Source organism: Malurus melanocephalus, unplaced genomic scaffold (genome assembly GCF_030028575.1).
Source record: "Malurus melanocephalus ecotype Western Australia unplaced genomic scaffold, MMel_1.1 scaffold_283, whole genome shotgun sequence".
In the NCBI taxonomy this organism is placed as follows: domain Eukaryota; kingdom Metazoa; phylum Chordata; class Aves; order Passeriformes; family Maluridae; genus Malurus; species Malurus melanocephalus.
The window spans coordinates 873,097-885,533 of NW_026623515.1; the positions used below are offsets into that span (position 1 = coordinate 873,097).

The 12,437-nt window shown below is 44.7% G+C and overlaps 1 long non-coding RNA gene across 1 annotated transcript; it reads right to left on the reverse strand.

Moving 5' to 3' along the window:
* Window positions 1-2,244: 2,244 nt before the first annotated feature.
* Window positions 2,245-11,885, reverse strand: LOC130579650 (uncharacterized). The gene is made up of 4 exons (XR_008966036.1): window positions 11,416-11,885; window positions 10,310-10,454; window positions 3,970-4,048; window positions 2,245-3,678 (listed from the first exon to the last, which is right to left on the reverse strand). It is a non-coding gene; the product is annotated as an uncharacterized LOC130579650 (long non-coding RNA).
* Between the last annotated feature and the right edge of the window lie 552 nt (window positions 11,886-12,437).

Sequence of the window (12,437 nt, forward strand, 5' to 3'; positions counted from 1 at the left end):
CGGATAAAGCACTTTATGGCAGACTGACGTAAAACATTTATGAATGTAAGAGAGTAGGCAACTTGGCCCAGCATGCCAGAGGAAAAGCGCATTTAGRAATGGATTTTATTTTCAACTCTAAGGAGTTTGACTCCGGTTTGGACACTGCTTCTTAATTCTTGCCCACCTTTACACTCTCCTGGGCACTGGGGCTGTCAGTGGTGTGGCACAAGCACTTTTTTTCAGCATCTGCTTATTCAAGGGCTACCCCAATGTGCCCAATCTTAGCATCTGTAGGAGGTATCATAATTCTAATATAACCTGTGGGTTGGCTTGAAACATTTTTAGATGTGCTTCTAATATGAGTCTCCCTGTGGGTGTGTAGCTGGGATTAGCAGGTTTTCTGCASATATTACTAGAACTGCTAGAAATGAACAATGGAAAATGAAACCTAATTTCCATTATATTCTCTCACCTCTTCCAGAAAAATGACAAAATATATTAGATGTTGAAAGTGGGACACATTTATTTGACTACAGCTATACCACTTCCCGTAACAGCTACTAGTGACTTCCAAAGTTCCCTATTTTYCTTTCAGCTTCCAAATTCATAGTATTATGCAGGAGGGCAAGTCAGAATGCTGATAGGAATTTTTTTTTTAGTTGGCACAACCTGAAATTATGTCCCTCTTGCTCACATTTCCTCTACAAGACTTGAAGAGTGCTTTGTACACCGTGTTCCAAACTTGAACATACACCTACAATGAAAGTTGAACCTTTCATCCAGTGACCCCTTCAAATGATGCTGCCTCCTGAAAATCTACTACAACCTTAGAAAAAAACAAAAATGGAAACTGCTGAAGTAGTGATTACAATGACAGCAGCCCTCCAGAGCCTAAAGGGGGCTTCAAGAGGGTGAAGAGGGACTTTTTACAAGAGCGTGTTGTGAAAGGACAAGGGATAATGGCTTCAAACTSACAGAGGGCAGGTTTWGATTAGGCATTAGGARGAAATTCTTGGCTGTGAGAGTGATGAGGCACTGGTACCAAAAGACACAAATTGACTGTGTCCATGTCCATAGCATTTGGGACCACACCTCTGTTGSACCCCATGGCATGACCCTCCAACACAAATATATTTTACCTGTTATTCAGGCTGAAAGTAGCACTGAGGCCACCCTGCCACCAGTCTGAATGGTTAAAATGGGGGTTGTGCATTGTGAGCCCTTGAGAGGAGCTCTGGGAAGGTGGCAGCACATGGGGCCACACTCCACACWGCAGGAATGAGCGGCTGGACAGGTTTATCCATATCATCATTTGTATAAAGGCCAGCATATCAGCTACACCATGTCCTGCAGAGTCAGGAAACATGAAACAAGATGATCCCAAAAGGGAAAAATGGATTGTGTCTCCTACAGACTCCTRGGGCTGCCCTGTAGTGCCTGCACTGTGCTGGCTGACTGTCCTCTCTCTGGCCATCTGGAATCAGGGAAAGCAGCACAGAGAGTGTGAGAAGGCAGATGACAACAGCTGAAGTTGGAAAGGAGAAGCAGAGAAAGACAGAGGAAGCTGTTGGTGATGCCAGAATCTATTTTGGGAGATGCAGGGGTTTCATTTATTTTGCAACATACATCATAGATTGAGAAAAACTAGAAACAAGTCTTAAAATGATCAAGGTAGACCTATGAGAAATCATGAATTTTTTACTAAAAAGATCAATAATTTAAGCTATTGATATTGATCTATTAAAATGCTTAAAATTGCAGYTCTCTTCTTTATCTTTCCCCTTTTACTCTTCATTCCAAGTCCCTTTGTTCCTCACTTGTCACTCAATGTCACRTAGATTTTATGATAATCTGCATTTTCTTTTCAGCTTTCTTGCAATCATCTGTTTGCCTGTGCCTCATTTCTCTTCCAGCCACTCTGAGTGCAAATCATCTGATGCAATTTCAGCCATTTGAGGGTCAGGTACTCACTGGGGCTGATCTTCWGGGCTCGATTTACAGTGGACAGAGAGGCACCCAGCTGGCAGCTTATCCCCTGCTCTCTAGGAAGGGGCAAAAGGCTGAGCTTAGCTTTCACCAGACATCTAAATCTGAGGCAGAGAAAGAGGGTGACAACCCCTGTCATCTGTGACTTTCCAATAACTGCATGACACTGGGCTTACAAGGACAAAAGGAAGAATAAAACAAAGACGTGATACAATTTGAAAGGGAAAAAAGCAGAAAACCGAATTTCTCCACTTGCCAGGAAAGGATTTCTTTTTTTTTTTTTTAAAGAAAAGTCATATTTAGAAAAATCCGTAACTTTTCACATCTGTTCTAAATTTAGGGCAAAAAGGGCATTTTAAGCAAAGAAGTACAAACCAGAGTTAGTAAAATCATAGGTATTATTTCTCTAAACCTCCTCAGCATGCAGTTGAATACTTTATGAACGGTGAGAGAATGTTGTAAGCATGAACAATCTTCCAGCAGCTATGAGCAGATTTGTCACTGACTGGGGAGCAGATGTGCTCTGTGATGGGACAGATGTTGCAACGACAGCAGGGGAGCTCAACACATGGATCAGAAACATATTTTATCTATAATTCTGGTGCATTTTCTACAAAAGAAAAAAAATAGTAAAGCCAAACCAGGTATTAAATTTACCCAAAAATTATCTAAAACTTGGAAAAAAATCCAGTATTTTGTGGGGTTTTTTTTCCACAGTAAAATAAATCTGTAGAACTTCGTGTGATATTTAAGTGCCTCTATCTCCACTTCCCTGTCAACCCCACATCATCACTTGACATCTCTTAATTTCTCCCTATTTGTCTCAATGAAAAGATCAAATGTGATTTTCCAGCTGATTTTCCTTTCCTGAAATTTTTAATTCCATTTTTCAAAAATCCTATTAAATGTCAATCTCTCCACGCATGCATAAATTACTTTGTAAACTTGGGGTTGGGGGAAGAGGAGAACAAGGGGACATTAAATAAAACTCCAAACAATTCACAACTGATGGCTAAGGAATAAATGCTACTAATACCACGTGGATTTTGATGCCATGGGGACGCTTTGCTGCCTGAAGTCTGTTCAGTCACTCTGCCCCTTCCCTTTGTGCACAGCTCTTTCCATGTGCCATTGCAGGGGGATGGTTTGATAAGGTGCTCAATCTGGGGTACGCACCTTTCTGCTTTGTCCTGAGAAGATCTGACCTGAATAATATTAACAATTTGGAGAACTGCCCTGTAAAACTGGAGAATTRCTCTGTTTCCCAGCATGTCACAGATTCTGCCTGGCCAGCTGATCCCCARTGTTGGTGTGAAATTGCAGTGAGTAGGAGAAACCTTTCCTCTCATTTTAGTAGTAATTCATTAAACTGGAAATTACCCCAGCTGGAAAATYGATACATCCCTGGCTTATAGGGGCATATGAATGCACAGCCCCTTGTGCAAACAGAGGTTTAATTTCCCTCCCAATTGCTGTGAACTGAGGTGATATCAATGGCAGCAGTGTCCCATGTAATYATGGCTGAGGTCAGGCTCTGATGTTTGCAACCTCCTGTCCAACAAACAGCTCTTTTGTCAGTGAATTTGTGGGTAAGGCTGTCAGGAAGAAGAACTTTCTTTTTCTAAAAGCACTGTCCTTGTGATGTAGATGAATTCCCGTTATTGCAGACTTGTTCCCCTTGCGACAATTCCCTGAGATGCTCAGAGAGACCTGTGAAAAGAGAGATTCTGCACATGGGGACACAAAGGCACGAAGGGGCAGCATGGGCAGAGGGGATTTTTCCCCTCATTGTGCTGCYCTGACATCAGAGTTTGGCAGAACTGGTCATCAAACAGAGATTACAATTCTCAGACCACATTTTCATGATCTTTTCTTCCCCAGGCAATTTTTCTGGTGCTGGTGGCCAGCAGATCCATCCATGTTGGATTCTCCTTGGCATTCTCAGCTGCCTCCAGCCACTTTCTCCTTCCCTACTATTTACCCTCAGGTCTTTTTTCTCACCTCCAAGCTGGTGAATCGTTGTCTGTGTCCAAGTGCCTCTGTGCTAAATTCATTGGTGTTCCTAAACATGTGAAGGMAACTATAAAAGTGCAAAAAAAATGAATATATGTTAATGTATTCTGTGATCATAAAACCAGAAAAGGGAGAAAAAGAAARCAGTGATTTTATCTCTGTAGAAAGAATAATTTAAGAAACATTACCAAACATAGCTATAGAACATGGCTAATGACTCCATTTCAGGTCTTAACCTCCATAGTGACCTGCCCATAAATGAGGTATTTTTTCAACCTCATGTACTACCCAAGCTGCAAATAATCTGCAGCATCAGTGATTCCAGTCTCATTTATTTGCACCAGTGTGACTTTCTTTTTCAAATAAAAAGCACAGTGCCACACATTTTGCCTACAGCTGGAATAACATGAGAGCTGTTAGCTGTTAGAATTCACCCGAAGGGAGCAGTTTAAGGTAAAGCAGCCTTAGCCTGGAGCACATGTCACAGCACAAGAGAACCCCTTCAAAATGAAAATAAAAATGCAAATCTGCCCTCTGTGTTGCCTGTTACACCATCTCTCTAGGTTTTAAACATTAAGAGAACAGCCCTTTCAGATTTTTTTTTACTCCCAGGTTGGTTCTTTAGCTCAGTGCACAGATATWATTCTGCCAAATAACTCCTGTGTAATTTGAGCTTCGCCACAAGATTAATCCTTGGTTTTTTTAGAGGACAACCTGATGGAAAGAGCTGCAGTTAGCAGGTGGGCTTGTGGCGAAGAAAAGAGAGCAAGGATCAATTATAGCCTTGAACGTGGCTGCTCAACTATGTATCAGATAACCACCAATTCCCTGAAAATCTGTCACTATCCAGCAGTTGCTACGCAAGGGTGAGTGTGAGGCTGCTGAGTTCATGTTCACAATCAGGCCAGGTGGGTGATGCCTTTTAAGGMGAAGTGGCAGGAGGAATGTGCTGGGAACCAGGATGAACAGCCCTGTCCTTTTTGCCAGAATAAAATGCACTTGATGGCCTGGGAACTCTGGTTTTTTCTGTGGAGGGTTTTTGAAAGGGGGCCACATAGAAGCAGAGCCCTGCCAGTCAGGTTGTAATGCTGCTTTGATGGCACGGGTGTTTGGAGGATAAGGAATGGATCTGATCTAGGAAGCACCTTTTTCTCCTGGACACAGCCCCATTCTGACTGTCCCTCATTTTTTCATTGTCATATATGTTTCTGTGCATTTCCAATTTCTAATTTCTCCTCCTACTGGCACCATTGCACAAACATTCTCATTTCAATGGAGGACACAAAATCTGGGGGATGGTTTAATTGGTCGGACAAGATTATCGCGTGTAAATGCTTGAAATTGCTCCCTTATCTCTGGAGATACATGCAAAGCTCTTTGATGAGAGAAAGAACGTGCTGGTTCCACATCTCACCTCTTCAAACAATCCTCTGAACCTGGTGAAACATCTGGCTGTTCCAGCTCCTGCATTAATCAGATCTTCATGTTCAGCAAGGCAAACCCACTTTATCCCACCTCCTGCTACCATCTCACCTGGCAGCAGYTTTACTGCACAGCTACAACAGCCACTGGAAGAGATCTGAGACCATGAGCTTGAGACCCACCACATGATCAGATATGGAAATGGCTCTTTGGTACAAAAAACTCACTTCCTGTGAGGTGCATTTGCCAGGATTGTCCAAGATTTTTCACTGAGCAGTCACAAAGCCTGAATGAAGTGGAACAACAGGTGAAGAAAGGAAGGGGTAGTGGAACACATCATTCACAAGTGACCAMAGATGAAGCTGTCCCCACACCTTCATCTGGGTGCTTCTCAAGTGCTCTGCAGAACAGAGCTGATTCATAGTTCATAGATGAGGAACCATGATTTGTTGTTCCTCAGCAAACTTTTTTGTATCATGAAACAATACCACAAAGAAGATAAATTACTGCTCAGAGGCCAGAAAAAGTAATCAAGGCAAAACAAACACCACAAAATAAACAGATATTTTAATGCCAAATGGCCAGTAAATATTTAAGTGTCAAGAAATGAAACTGTTTTCAGAAAGGAGTAAAAAGATTGAGGTAATGAGAGCTCAGGGAGTTGTGGCTGTCACTACAGAGTGGGACAGCTGAAGTCAGGGACTGCTCCCAGCTGTCCTCTTCATGTTCCCCAGCCAGGGAGGCAGGACATCTGCCTGCCTCAGCCACTGCATTTTTAACTCCATGTGAGTCAAGACCCTTAGGTTCCTCCTTTTGAAGATGGGGTGTAGGTCCTTATAATTCTTAGTTGTGTACAAAAATACTTACCACCAAGAACCAGACATGGAGTTACAGGGCAGTGACTCACAACTGCCTATTATTTACTAAATAATTTTATGTACACTAAGCACTTCTTATGTTCCTCTTTGCCCTCCCAGGGGAATTGTTGCAAACAAATTTTGGGAGATGCTGCCTGTCCCAAAGCACCTGTATTTTGGACAAACAAGACAGACAAAGTGTAGAAGCAGAAACGGTGGGGCAGATAAGTGATTTGCCTGAGTTYGCAGCATTTAAACTGGGACTTGTTTCTCCTCATGTCCCATCCTTTTTGGGTATTTTGTAAATTCAGTAAATTCAGTCCTGACACTGSTATCCCTGGTAATGGAAAAAGTTGACTGAACAAGATGGCAGAAGAGAGTATTGCTGATGAATGATAGGGGCTTTCGCCTGGTGCCCATTTACAGAGTAGTTATTACAGAAGAACTAATCCTCAGGGTTCCCTGATCCATGAAAAAAGGTTGGTGGTCCTTGTCACCATTTTAATGTTTTTCTCTTCTTCCACTGAGAAATGATAATTTAGGAGTAGGACAGGAAAGGGTGGGACATTCATTGCAAGAGCGTTTGATACAGATCCTATTGCTGTCCAGTGGATATAAGTGATATATCCATGGTATTCCACCTCCTCTGTGGCAGAGCAGAGAAGGATGATGCAGGGATGTCCTCCAACAGCTGAGAAGGAATGAAGAGAAAGTCCCCTGGCTGCTCTCCTCAGCCATCAGCTCTGCAACCCTACTCTTAGTTCAACTGGTGGTGGCTTTTGGGATGACCGCTCATGGTCTCCCATGAACTTGGGGTGCTCCACACACCTGCCATGTCTCCATCCCTGCCCTCCTATCRCAGAGGTGTCATTCAGATGTTTCCCATTTTACCAGGAGGTGACAGTGATGCCRAGAGGAACTCAGAGAACAGCGAGAACAGTGGACAGAAAGGGAAGCGGAGGGGAGAAGAGAGGATTCCATCTGCCACCTGGAAACCWCAAAAGAGGCACTGGGAAAGATGGAGCTGTTAGCTGAATGTTAACACCTGCCTCTGAGAGCTCCCTGCTTTGTCTATAATTGGAATATTTGTCCTTGAAGCAGCTCAGCTATGCCCCTGAGGAGGAAGAGCAGAGATAATATCTCAGGGCACTGTTACAGCCAGCTCCAGGAAACATAATTGTGCACATCTTAGGCTTTTGTGGATTCTGTGCCATCTTGCTGGCTGCTGGAAATGCAGAAAATTTCTAAGAACACCAAAGGATCCCAATACAAATTGAATAAGAATTGAGGCCCTTTGAAAACCGCATTTTAACAGCATTTATTCCTACAGACAGGCAGCAAAGAGAGAAATCGCAGAGGGATCACAGAGATATTCCAGCCACATGAACATGATTCCCATGGCTTTTATTCCTGATTACTTAAACCCAGAAAGGGGTGTGGACAGCAAGAGGGGAAGGGAGCTCTTGTGGAAATGATAGAAGAGGAGCACTGGTGATGAGGCACAAACCAGATCTGTGAAAGRTTTCTTATCCTTGGGGCTACTTTGAGGGAATTTTGGGTGGACACAAGTATTTGTGTATGCAGCAACCTGTGAGTTTAAGCTGGGCTGTAGGAGAGTCATCAAACTTCACAGGAACTGCCTCTGGCTSAGGAAGCCAAGGGAAGGGAAGGAAAGGGAAGGGGTCTCTCCTGGTGGACCGAGACACGGTGTGTAAGGGCAGGACATCTGCAGGAATAGAAGCTGGGTGAGGTTGAAGGGAAGAAGTGAATCTTGAAGCTTTCCTAAACCAAGGGAGGATGAGCTGAATCCCTCCAGTCAGTGCAGTGTTGGGGGTTGGAAAAAGGCAAATCCCTCAAACAAAAGGCAAATCCCTCAAACACTTTGCCTTCATAACAACAATTAAAGGTTGAAGATAAAGGCAAGGTGAAGAGAAAAATGTCAGTGGTGTCCCTTGGTGCAGACCACAGAGATTCTTGGAAATGGGTGTGTTTGAATGTCTGTACAGAAATGGGGCTAAACCCACTCAACCAGGCTCTGGGCAAGGGTGGGACCTGAGCACCAGGTGAATCCTTCTTTATCYTGGGTCATGAGCTCCTTTCCAGGACAGCAAGAGCAGCGTGAGCAGCAAAGGAGTGGACACGAGCAGCCCTTCCCCGCCGTGATCACCTCGGTGTGGAGAATGCAGCGCAGCCGCTGCCGCCAGCCCTGTGCCAGCGAGCCTGCCCGGCCTTGCCGCAGCTTTACCATTTTAATTTAGCTCTGCAAACCAGGAGCTGTTGGGGCAGGATTCATGCCTCTGGTATTTGCTCTTGGCTCYGGCAGGAATAGGCTCTCCATGGCTKCTGGGTGATGGGGAGGGGCCCTGCACACCTCGGTGCTGGTGGGGCACGGGCGTGTGCCCGGCAGCTCTGCCGAAATCGCGGTGCCTGATTCCTGTGGGCTTGCTCAACTGGCTGCAGCACATGGGGAAGGAGGAATGGGCTCCCTCAGGGCACAGATTTGGCTGCTCTGGGTGAAATCCAAGCAATGCTCAGTCCCATGCTGCTGATGGGTGGCGTGATGGCCAAGGAAGGGCCACAGGGTCCCCCAGCAAGGGAGGGACATGGGCTTCCTCTGCTCAGGTTGTGCTCACTGCCCTGCCCTGACTAAGCCAGGCTTTGGTAGGTGGGCACAACGCCAGTGAAGCTGTAGGATGTCCCCCTCCAAGGCAAGGTGGGGGCTGAGTGTGGGGCTGCTTGGGTCCATCCTGCTGTAATTTTGTAGCACTTCCCGTGGGTTTCCCAGTGAACCCCAGCCCTGCAGTGTGCCCAGCCCAGCGTGCCAGGGCACCTTTCCAAATTCATTCACAGTGGCCGTGCCTGCCCACGCTGTCTCGAGCGCTTCCTGCAAGCACTAATAATGCAGCCAAGCAGAGGGTGCCATCCCCTGGGACCTTGGAAAGCTCCATGGTACATCCCCAAGGAGGCTCAGAGGTGCGTACCCAAGGGCAGCCTTCCTGGTGGACATCTTGGCAGGCTGCAACTGCAAATTGGATTGCCTTCATCCCAGGATAACATGGAGAAACCCCAGAGCAGTGACTTTAGCATTGCCCCTGGGATGGAATGGGGAGGGATCCTGCTCTGTGTTACACCCCCCAGCAGGCTCTTCAGGAGCGTATTTCTTTCTACAGATGAAAGAAAAAGGATTTTACTTTCTTTGTTTTTGAATGCAAAATATCCCAGTGAAAACATTTTAGATCTAACAGATTGACTAAGCTTTGAATTCCTGTGGTCACTGAAAGCGATGTCTTGTGTGCATCCATAAAAAATTCAGGCATTAATCACAAGGGGCAATTTTCCCCCTCACATCCGTAGAGGCAGAAGACAATGTTACAGCAGTGCGGGACGCGCTCCTGCAGGGATGGAAAAGGAATGCCTGGGGGTTGACTCCAGGGAAAAAGGACCAAACTCCCACCATCCACACACATGAGAAAGTTTGGAGTAGCGTTTTGAGATTAAGTTAGTGGAGMTGCTCCAGCCACAGAGATCGCCCTTTGGCTTCAAACTTCCCCAGACTGCCTCAATAGCAACACAGCTGTGTCCTTTGGCACTGGGAGAGGCCCGGGCATGGCAAGTGTGCCACCTTCATCCCCACACAGCTGWGGGTCTCTTTAGCCTCCCTAGGTTTTCAAGACATTTCATTTAATKGTTATTACTGATGAATTCAGGCTTTATATGCACTTAATGCAGTGATTAGGCTCTTAATTATTTTCTCTTCAAGGAAATTTCTTCCAATTTTATTGTTGCTGTTTTTAAAGTTKAAAAGCTTCTTTCCAACTGTGTTTCCTCCCTTCCTCAAAAGAAATGTCATTTATAGGACAACAGTGTCTGCACTTGAAATTTAATTGCTTGTGGAAACTTGTCTGTCCATGTGAGCGTCAGCTGTTTTATACCAGAATCAGAAGTGTATTTAAAGAGAAAAAAAAGAAGATAAAAGAAAATGGAGTGCAATAAAAAGTATAGCTAAAGGGGTTTGAGAGGCATCTCCATATCAAGAAAAGTTACATCACCTGTGAAAACATCAGATATACTCTTCCAGCTCTGCAGYCATTATCCTTATTAGCAGTGTTGTTGTTACCACTGGAACAAGCGTGAGCTCAGGGCCATGGAAGCAGAAGGGCTCCAGGCCATATCCTGCACATCCTGCAGCACGCCCTAGACATGCAACAGCAAAAAAAAAACTTGCACAGAAATGTTGAAGGAGAATTTTTGTAGCTGCATTTCTGGAATATTTTTTTTTTTTATTGAGAAGCAGCGTTTTAGAAAATTCTTTTTGTTTTCTCTCACTGCAAACRTGGTGGGGCAATTGACATAAGAGATTGGGCATGTTCCAGGAAAAGGGARAAGATTATTTATAAAGCTCTCCCCTAGATAGGAACTGCCTGCAGCCCAGTGGAGATCTGCCTGCCAACCCATGAGAGAGGCACACACTGAGAGCTCCTTCACCTTCAGACACCACCCCAAAACAATCACGCTGTCTTCCTGCTCTCCCAGGGATCATTAAAAACTTCAGAGCTTCATTTAGAGGCTTTAGTCCCATCTGTGGCAGAGAGRTGGACACCACCAGGAGGTTTTCTCACCTTAAGGGGATTATTGAGGGAAAKGGGCTGTGTCTTCTCACTGGTTTATAGTTTGTCCCATTAATGACAAAGGCCAGTCTGAACTAACACACTCTCTTCAAAATTGACTACTCTAGGAAGGTTGGCAGAATTAAATCTGGCCAAAGGTGGATATTTTTGTAAACTAATTGTATTTTAAAAACCAGCCAACCCCCTTTCCTAGGAAGCCACCCACTTTTTGCATGCCAGCTGCTCTGCTGCCTGGAGACTTTCCAGACAAAGTGCAAAAAAGTTTCTGGATGGGCTGCGAATTAATTCAGCAGCAGTTCATTTGTTTCCCTTAGCTGCATGTACCAATTGCAAATAAGGTTAACAGATGATATTTGCTACTTAGAATAGTTYATAAAACAGCACAGGAATTATTCATAGCTGGACTTCTCTGCATRCATGGGGATTCAGTCTGAGGCTCAAGAAATCGAGCTCTCTAGCACCAGTTAAACACCCTCTCGTTAAAGTTTCATAAATTACAATCAGTGGAGAACACTGTACAGACTTACACCATGCCAGCTGGAATCGTGGAAGACGGGTTTGCCACTTCATCAGTGAGAGGAATCACACCAGTTTTCACAAGGAAACAAGAGGAACTGCTCTGCGTGGGTTGGGTCCTCTGCTGATCTGTGCTGCTGGAGCTCCATGAGCAGCACCACCATAATCTGTCCCCACCCAGGCATCCAGATTGCAAAAATTAAGAAYTGAATTGAAGTGTCAGCATTTTACAAATAAGCCCACAGATAAAATCCTTGTACTCCTCAGTATGCGCTGTCTCATTTTTAGACAGCACCAACATCTCATTTACAGGCCAATTAGGAGATTAATATACATTCATATGCATAAATGTGTGTATGGATGTGGGTGCAATTTTATAGCTGSCATGTTAACAGGATTGTCACAGGCCCAGACTGCATTATGGGCTTCATCAACTCATCATCTGAAATATTTCCTTTATAAACCAATCTCTTAAAGCTGATTTAACTCCTCACACYTCGTGGTTGTGGGGCAGTGTTGGATTGGATCACTCCAATTTATCATATTATTAATCTGGAAAAGTCCTTCTGYGTGTACAGTTACCCATTTTGCAGTTCAAAATGAGATGGGCCCCTTAGCTGTAAAACTGGTCTTGAGATACACCTACAGCACCATGAGAGATTTAGAAAATTAGCCTTTCTTCAGTCTCAGAAAGAGGAGAGCTGATGCCTCCAGAGCTGCTGAACAAGCTCTGTGCTCTGCACACCTTTGGAAAGAAAACAAAGCAGATTCCCGTGCTAGCAAGACTGTGATTTTTTCCTAGGGGTCTACAGCACTTATGATCCTGCTGCCAAATTAGCTCTGCTCCTACCAGGAGAATTTGAAAAGGTCTGGAGCCAATGAAGGAAAACCTGGTTTGCCTTTCTCCTCCAGCATTCCAGGAAAAGCTTTCAGATAACAGGTGAGGTGACCACAAGGCCTTCAGATAAGAGGCTGGAGATGGCTGCAGGCATTTCCAACAGCATCAGCATCGTCCTGGAGGGAGCTCTGTGCA